This window comes from Ciconia boyciana, chromosome 5 (assembly GCF_034638445.1).
Source record: "Ciconia boyciana chromosome 5, ASM3463844v1, whole genome shotgun sequence".
Lineage (NCBI taxonomy): Eukaryota > Metazoa > Chordata > Aves > Ciconiiformes > Ciconiidae > Ciconia > Ciconia boyciana.
The window spans coordinates 29,874,473-29,884,128 of NC_132938.1; the positions used below are offsets into that span (position 1 = coordinate 29,874,473).

General features: G+C 45.0%; 1 protein-coding gene across 1 annotated transcript in view; it reads right to left on the bottom strand.

Moving 5' to 3' along the window:
- TEC (tec protein tyrosine kinase) overlaps nucleotides 1-9,208 on the bottom strand; it is a 54,287-nt gene extending 45,079 nt beyond the window's left edge. Inside the window, exon 1 of the mRNA XM_072861508.1 lies at nucleotides 9,072-9,208. The gene's annotated coding sequence lies outside the window, so the exon portion shown is untranslated. The remainder of the gene's footprint in view (nucleotides 1-9,071) is intronic.
- Nucleotides 9,209-9,656: the final 448 nt, after the last annotated feature.

Below are 9,656 nucleotides of genomic sequence, written 5' to 3' on the forward strand. Positions count from 1 at the left end.
GAAGTTCCTCAAAGTTGAATTTAATCAAAACAACATTTGGTTTTAAGATACCCTGCAAAGATCAACTATATATTTCCTGTTTATTGCTAAGGAAGCAAGCTGTTTACCTAGGAACCTGTCACCTGCTTTTTGGACTTATATTTTATTCACAGGAAATGTAAAGGCACTTTTTACTTCTTCAGGGAAACTACCATTTCCCAAATTGATAGCAGGCTGTAGCTCCTTATCTGTTTGTCTTCTAAGATTACTTCTATCATTTCAATCATCAGATCTTCTTTAGTCAGATGGAAATGTCTCATCAGAATTCAGGTATGAATCCTTTTATCACTTCTGCAGTACTCCTCAAGATATTATCCTTTTTTTGCCCCCCTTTGCAGCTATATAGAAACTATATTATGTCCCAAAATTGATAAAAACTTGTAACACCTGCAACATAAAAGCCAGCTGAGTACTTCAGTATCTACAGAATGACAGCTATACACGCATCCTTGAGCCTCAGTGCAAAGGGATGGCTTGTGGGAAAACCAGTCCCGACCCATCTGTAATAAATTGGCTACCTCCCAGCTAAGGATCACATAATCATAAAGTAAACATATGGCTGGGAAGGGCTGCAAGGAAGTCTCAAGGTCAGGGAAAATTTGCAAAAAAGTAGTTGGCTTTCAGGGAATTTGGGGGAACTCTTAGACATGCGGCTTGCAGAAGAGAAACCTACCTCTGGATAAGCACTAGGTTAGACAGAAGTGATGGCAGCTGTATTGTGTTATTTTATATTAACACCAGTTTAACAGAACCAGATGAGATGGCCCTGAACCAGCTCCAGGGATGTGCTGTTACTTTTTCCTGGGTCATTGAAGACCACAGTCCACTCTCCATATTGCTAAAATCACAATCTTCTTTATATCTTTTATCAAACATCTAGGTCATTCATGTAGAGTAGATGTGAGCCAAGTTTATGTCTACTCCATAGGAATAGCTGTTAACAGCCCCATTGTAGGCACAAAACTAACCATTCCCTCTCTCAAAAGCAAATTAAGCTTAATAAAAATCATATCCTCTTTTTAGTTAGCCTTTTAGTTGTTTTTCAGGTGGTCTATGAAGAACACCTTAGCAGCAAGCTGTAATATTGAAGTTCAATATTGAAGTTTCACTGACTATTTAGGTTATCTGAGGCAAGAGTTAAACAGGTTTGTGAGCAAAAGATTAAGTACAGCTCCTGCATGCCCTGTACCCTCCCATCAGGAGCAATTCCAACATCTGTACACCAGTATTATGCTTTTAATTAAATTAGGCATGCAAAAGATATAGCCCAGGTAACGATATGCTATGTGGTAAGATAGTAGCAATATATACTAAAAATTTATATAACATGGGAGTTTTTTCCCCCATTATAATGACTGTTTAATTCAAACCAAATATACCAGAAACTACACTGTTTAAATACATTCATTAATAGAGCCATTAATAAGAAAGATACACACTTATATTAATAACTGGTTTTAAATAGAGACAGAAAAAAAGCACCCGCTAGACTACATGGAAGCTACACAGTAATAAACACTTCAATAATAAATGGGAATTTCAGCTGAAGAAAAAGCTGTGAAGTTTACTCAGATGATGAACTACTGGCCACAACTCATGTGTTGGCATCCACATTGACTAATGGGTGTATTTCCCCTCAAAGTCTTCATTTTCAGGTAGTATTATAAGGCCACTTGATAACTGTTGCTTTTTTGCACCTACTGAGTGACTGACTAGCCCCAAACATCTCTCATACAGACAGTGCTGATACGTCTAAAGTTACAGGTCAGAACTGCCTTCTGTGCATGAGGAAAAACCCAAGGCAGCAAGTGGGGGACAGGAAATACTGCAAGTTCCTGTTTGTCAAGTTTCCCCTGCATCGTTTTCACTAGGATGTGTCCCCTCCGCTACAAAACAAGCACAAGAGATTGAACCCGAAATGAATGACCATTTACATTTCGGCTGAGATCTCGTACTACGGTTCCCACATCTGGCAATTCAGGGCTACGCATACCAAACCACTGGCGTTGGCAAGGTCAGCATTCTTATCTTCTGATTCCAGACTCTCTTACCCTGTTATGTTGGATAGGTTACAAGGAAAATTTCACATAAATGAAAACCAAAATTCCCTCCCATCATACCACTCCCTCGCTTCACTGAGATGGGACAACACGACTCTCAGTGCAAGAATTACCATTTGATTGCACTCAAAATTGTAGAAGTAATGCTACCAGACCAAATTTCATGTTCTCATGTTTTGTGCATGTCTAGCTCACATACTACTTGAAGGACTGTACTTAGAGCAGCTTTCATTTTCTTTAGTCAGCTAACAAAGTCTTTCAGTTTCAGTGTTGCTCTGTCCTTAAACCACATATATGTTATGACAGGGATTAAAAATTAAAAAACAGACAAAGACCTTTTCAAGTAGAATCCACGCTGCTGGGTACTTTCTGGAGAGACAGTTGGAAGAGTAGGACCTATTTTCCTGAAGTTATTGAGGTAGATCCCACAGAGTTCTACCCTAAAATTATTTGTAGGCTTCTGTTAAATTGTTAAACTTTTACTTGCGTTTCAGCCACTTACTAATGAAAGTCTCCACATACAGGACTGAAAATCCAGGCTGTGACCTTGAAGAATTTCTTTGTCACATACAGTGCAGCCTAAGCAACAAGGAATACCAAAGGACTTCAGTTCCACACATGTCAAAATATAAGTATTAATTCAGGGGAAAAAAATTCTCACTGAATCTGAAAATTAACACAACTGAGGCAGTGCTGTGGTCTCGTGTTTTCCCTTTCCTCTCACTCCTGCGAGGTAGTGAGCATCTCTAGCAAAGCAGCTTGTTAACTCTGCTCTCCTTGACATCCGTTCTCAGATGTTGGGGTGTTTCAACTGTTGCAAGCTAAACAGGGAATGAGAGCACTTGTCAGGTGTCACAAGACAGTTATCATCTTAAGGAACAGTATTCAGCTTAAACTCTTTGAGACATCATGCAATACAGTCACTAATGCTTGATAGTATCTTACTCCACTCTGATTATTTATGGTGAGGCATAAGGATACCACAGACAGGGCATCACCAGAAGTTGGGCTGCCACAATCTGGTACCATTGAGATCAAAACTACAAGGAGTAAAGTTAAAACACTGCAAAGGTAAGATAAGATAGTCCTTTATGGCTAGGTCTCAGGTTATCACGGGGAGTGCCTGCTTCACACTGACTTTCAGAGTTAGTTTCAGCTCAAGAGATCCAGAAAAGTAACTAAACAAAATGGAGGGAATTTTGCTGCTTGCCCATGACTTTGTATTTTACTCAGGCAGCTGTAATCCCCTTCATGCTTTGAGAGCGTGTCTTGGTGAGAAGAGAGCACCACTGCGATGGCGGAGGAGCTGCCTGCAGCCCCTGAGGCAGAACCACAGCCCTCCAGCCTCTCTCACTGCTCTCACACCCCACAGCCTTCCACCGTGCCGTTCTCCCAAACTACCCCCCTCCCCCCCAAAAAAACAGACCCTCACAGTTCATCTGACACACCAGAGCTGTAAATATGCCTCCTCCCAACAACTGAACCCGCTCCATTCAAGCACCACTGAGGATGAATGAGAGGTCACCTAAGCTGCAAGCCTGGCACCAGTCTTCGGTGCTGAGGACGAGTTGGTCCTCACAGCCTACCATGACAAAGCAAACCAAAACAGCCCAACTGGCTGTTTGAATGAAATGGTGGTCTGAATGAAACAGTGGCCTGATGGGAAAAGAAAACCACATTTGGCTACGTAACTAAACATATCTCGTAACACATTATGCATAAGCAAACTGAACTGAAGTCGCATTGGCAGTTTTGAACCTGCCACTCTTAACACCTGAGTGCTAGATTTCTTCATGTTAAAAAAATGTTTTTAAGCATCTTTGCTGGATACAGTACAGTTTAGGTAGCAATTTTACTTCCAAAAGCTCCCAAAGTATATTTAAGATTACCAGTTTAGAGGATCTCCCATGGGACAGAAAAAGCAGTCCATTCAGCTCAACTAACTTTGCACATTAAGAGCACATCCCTCAAATTGGGTCACACAACCCAAGGTGGGACAGGCCCCCTCTCTCCTCCTCCCACCACGGCACTGGGAACAGCTGCAGTTTGCAACTTCAGCTGGGAAGAGATGCTCGTAATTGGGGAGGGGGGCAGGGAAAACACACCCACAATTACTCTTTCTGCCAGGATACAGAGCTCGAGCTTGTGATATAGGACATCCTGTAATTCATCAGACAAGCAGCAACGCTGAATACATTAACAATTTGATGTATTGTGGTTATCTCGCCTACCCTGTAGGCTAGTACAGAGAACCTGACAAAGTGATTTTTGCCCAGGGCTGCCTAGGACAGAGTTACAAGGGATACTACATTCAGCTAAAACTGAAGGGCAGTTATGATCTGGGTCTGATGGCAAGTTATGTGGCTATCCAGGGCGTGGAAGTTTTGTTTAATAAGCATAAACGGTCAGGGAATTGGTCCCAGCCTAATGTGACAGGGGACAGTGCGCCCTCCAGAGGGGCAGGGTCCTGGTGTCCTGCCCAGACCCTGGTTCAGAAGGAAGAACCCTGCTTCCTGTACCACCCAAAGCCAGGTTTTTCTGCCCCATGCTCAAGTGGAAACAAGGCCTAGATCTAAAGTGTTCTTACAGTTTAATCAGATCACAGCTCATCATAGGCACAGGGCTGAGCAAACCCCCCCCCCCAACAGGAAACTCAGCTGTGACCTACTTGAGCATACATGAAGTTAGGCCCTACGTGTGGCAAAGTGGTACCCATTCATACATCTGCTGATAAGGGAAACATGAATGAGGAAAAGCAGGAGTGCCAAGAAAGCGTTCACCCAGGTCCCACATACCCCGGCACACTGCAATTTTTTTTTTTTTCCCTTCTTCCTGTGTTTGTTAAATCTTGCTTGGGATTTTCACCTTAAGAACGGAAACGAAGCAGCCCAGTTGCCAGCCTCCTGCTTTGCCTCGGAAGAGGGGCTGCAACTGCAAACATGGCCAAACACTTCTCCTTCCCATCACCAAGAGCAGAGTCCCGTGGCTGCCCCGACAGATGGGGAACAGCTCTCATACATCAGCCGATGGTCAGGCTCCAGCTTTCCCAGAGCAACTCGTCTCTGTGGCAAGCTCCCGAAAACTATCTCTCCTGCCCACAGTACCAAGGCCGGACCACACCAAGCTAGACACAAGCTTCACTGAACTGCCCAGAATACAGGACAGAGTCATCCAACAAAGATGCAATGTCATATTCCTCTTAAATGTTTGGGTATTGTCAAAACCAAAGACTTCTCCTAGGTGATGCCACTCTTCCTAAGAAAGGTAAACCCTGCCCACGATGGACAGACCTAGTCCCAGGAGGCTCCTGCTAGTCTTTCAGAGATTTCATGATCCCATTTGAAGACAGCAGCCACTTCATGGTGCTTGCAAGGAACAGACCTCTCCTTACTCCATCCCACCTCCACATCTAGGAAATTGTAAAAACCTGCTCCCCTCCCCGCTAAGCATCTCCTACAATGAGACTCATCTCCCCATGTGTAAAAAGAAGTCTATCTGGTTTTCAAAGTTTTATCTCACATGGTATTTTCCCTGACTCTGAATCACTGCCCATGCGGCTGAGCTGGGGCAGGGGATGACTGAGAACTGCCGGAGCTGTAATGGCCATGCGGCAGTGGTCAATCACAAGCCTCTGCTCCCCAGTTCCTCTTCTGCCATGCCAGACAAAGGGCATATGTACCCACCCAAATGCCGGCTTCCCTCACCTACACACCGCTTCCTTTCCTAATGCTTTTTCCTTTAGGAAATACACTTAGAAAACCAGATCAGAAGCAGGGGAGCAGAGTGTTCCTCTGCCTGAGGGCCAGCAGAGCAAACAGGGGATTTGCCTTTAGAAGTTATACCCTCTATTAACAAAAATAAATTTATTGAGACCCAATTGACCATTTGTTAAAACGCAGGTGCAATTTCACTACTTTCTGGAGACTCGTGCCCTGTTGTATCAGCGGCATATCTAATGCCTAGTGCTAGCATGAGGCCTCAGCCAGAAGAATTAGGGTAAATTGGGCTGATCCCTCTGCAGTGAGAAGGAGGTCTGTCAGGCTGCAATCAGTGTAACAAGAGTCATTCCGTTGCATTTTGCATAACGGAGGAAGCTATGGGTATCAGCAGGTCATTTAATGAACATGATCACTCTGTAATTTCCACAGTGCAACAACTGACTGACCATGGCTGTTGCTTTTTAGCTAACTTATTGGTAATTCCATACAAATAGATGCATGTACATAATAAAAATATCTGTAGCACAAATCCTAAAATTATGATAGATGTCCTTCAGAAGCATGTATTGTCTTTGAAATATAAAAACCCCACCACCTCAGGCCTTCTTCTCCAAGCCAACCTTTACTCCACTTTGCCCAAGTACTGCTTTCCATACCTTTTGATTTTTATACTGGTTTTTTCTTATCCTATTTCTGCAGGAGAGCCATTGTAGATTGCTACAACAGTCTTTGGCATAGACATGATTCTTTAGCATACACAAACTTGCCTTTTTTTAAAGGACAGTTTCAAGTTCAGCAGTGAAAAGGTAATAGGTTACTGAAAAAAGTCAGAACAAGCAGAAATAGAAAAACATCTTAGAGGTCAATGGTTAACAGAGTCTGAAGACATTTTTTCCATGATCTTTGCATTGACAGCAGGAAGCACAGACTTCTATTGTCTAACACACAGAAAATGTTTTGCATATTTGAGATATAAATATTTGTATGAAACATACACCATTGTGCATGTTATCTTGTGTATCCAGTCTATAAGCTAACACAACACAGAGGCAATTAAATCTACAGCAGTTTGCACCTACATCTGGTGGAAGGGGAAGACTTTTCTTGATGCTTCCAAGCAATTCTGTGAAAGTAACCACTTCCCAGTTATTTTAACTTTAATTACAGGATACCACACTATCACAGCATTTCTAAATACAATGTTGTTTCAGGGTAAGATGAAACAACAGGGAGCTGATATTGTTTTATCAGCTCTATTTTATTTTTCTCCCTTTTTAGCCATTGTAGGCAGTCATCCAGGTTACTGGATACAATGCAACACCAAGTCTACAATACTGAGCCCACAGCTAAGAATTAAAATGTAACTTAACTTAGGACATAGTTCTAGCTGCCTCACAACCAATGGTTTTAAAAGATTTTAAAAATTCTACATTAACATCAAAAAAAAGAAAAAGGTGGTACAACTATACATTTTGAAGGGCTAATAAAATCAGGTCTGGCAGCTGAGAACCAGAGTTATTTCACAACAGAGTTATTTCACAACTGGCAGTATGTTTTAACTATGTGAATTCCAAATCTTTGTTTTTGATTTTCACACCTGTGATATTATCTCATTTTAAAAAAAAAAGAGGAGGGAGTAACCTGGTGCCAAATATAACCACATTGCTCTGTTTTCAGTGGTTTCAGCAGGCACGCTCACATAGAAATCATTTGGTTCAAAACACTCATAATATTCATTTATAAATTCAGCAGAACATGTAAAGTATCCTTTCATTGAGGACTAATGCAGCGGCAAATGTGATTATTTCACCATAAGATGTAATTTCTCAACAAATAAAACATGTAAAATAAAACCTAGAGAAATACAAAGACTATGAGAGGAGAGTCTGATAGCAAAGGGGCTCTTTCCTGCTGTCCCCTTACAAACCATAACCATCAAAAGGCTATGAGTAGCACCCTGCCTGGGAGCTAGCTCCCCACCTACAAGAGCAGCACCCGTGAAACAAGACCAGGACGCCTAAAGGGCCTCTTCTGCACAGGTGGCATGATCCAAGCAGCACAGCTGGTGTGCTGAAAGGAAAGAGGAGCATGTGCAAAATCACTCTGAGTACTCTCTCAAGTGTAACTAGAAGCCTATTTGTATGGGTGGTGCTTTCTGATGGCCCAAAATACCCTAAACATTTATATAGCAGCCATAAGTAACAACCCATCTTCCAGTCACTGGAGAGTTCTGAAAAATTAAACAGCAATGCTTTGCCCCACAGCCACGCTATGTCAAAGGTGAGACAGTCAGATAAAGCATCAGCAACATTTACTCTAAAATGAAAACAAGTGCTCCAGAAGCAATTTTCGCAAGACACCTTTTTATCTACATTTCTACTACAGTCAGCTTTTCCATCTATAAAAGCTACAGTCTCACTTATTTGATTCATAAAACAATACTAAGTATTTCAGATTAGCAATTCTCACAGTAAGGCACACATCTGTCGTTCCAAGCAGAGAGCTCATGGCCATGTCTACCCTAAAAGCTCTGTTTACAGTTCAAATAGCTATCGGTTGCAACTTATGGGGACGCAGAAAGGAAGCCTGTGGAAAAGCACCGTGCAAATCTAGTCACCCACTGCATGAGCGGCAGGTACGTGGTATCGCAGCAGGAGGCTACAGAAGAGCATTCACCCCCAAGAAAGGATAACCACACTGTGGGACAGAAAGCAGGAGGAATTATTAAGACGACTGAACTTGCACGCAAGGCTAATTGTGCCTTGAGACGAGGTGGAACAGTCTTAGTAAAGCACAGGGGTTACATGGACGTAAGGAAAGACTCAGAGAAGAAAGTCACATAAACGAGAAAATACTCAGCAACTATTAGCTTTAAAAGGGATCTGGCAGCCTGGGCTACAACCCCTTATATTACACAAATTACAGCAATTTTAAGCAAAGGTTTAAAATGCAGCTTTTGTCATAGCTACCGCCTACAAAGCGGTGTGACACTTGGACGTCGAGGAAGGAATACTTCTACGCTTTAAACCGCAAACAGCGGCTGCTGCGGGGTGCGCTCCAGGGGCCACCCCCCTCCCGGGACAGGCTCCCACCGCACACCGGCAGCCGCCGCAGACGGGCGCTGCCGCGGGGGGCGGCCTCGGCTACCCGCGCTCGGGGCAGCCTGCACCGGCTGGCAGCACGGTGAAATAAACTCCCCCCGGTCTCCTTGCGGGGACGGCCCCGCTGCTCGCCAGCCCCGGCTCTGCCTTACCTGGGTGTCCCGGCCGCCGCCGCGGAAGGAGCCCTGGCGCCGGCGGCGCGGAGGGAGGCGGAAGGGAGCGAGGGAGGGAGCGCACTGCCCCGCTCCGGCCCGGGAAGGCGGCGGCGGCCGCGGCGCCTGCTCCTCCCGCCGCCCCGCCGAACGCGGCTCCCCGCGGGGCGGCGGCGAAGGAAACGGCGGGGGCGGCCCCTGCGCCGGAGCCCGCTCCCCGCCCCGCCGCCGCCGCAGCCGCAGCGCTGTGCCGGGCGCCCTCTGCGCTCGGGGCAGGTGCAGGGAGGCGAGGAGCCGAAGCAAGACGGTGGCCCACACCGAACAGCCGTGGCAGGAGCTGCCCGGAAACGCGTCGGTGAAGTGAAAGAAAAAGGCGAATTACACAACTGGGAGCAGGACGCAAACTCTCCCCCAAAATCTAGGTGCACCCGTGTGCTGGCCACCAGCTGGCTTTAAAACGTGTGTGACCGGTACTTTGGCTCAGCTGTTTCTCGTTCCGAACCGCGGTGAAGAGCGAGCACTCGCAGGGCTGCGGGCTGGGCTAGGGGGAAGCGGTGGGCACAGCCCTCCTCTGTCCCAAGTGGG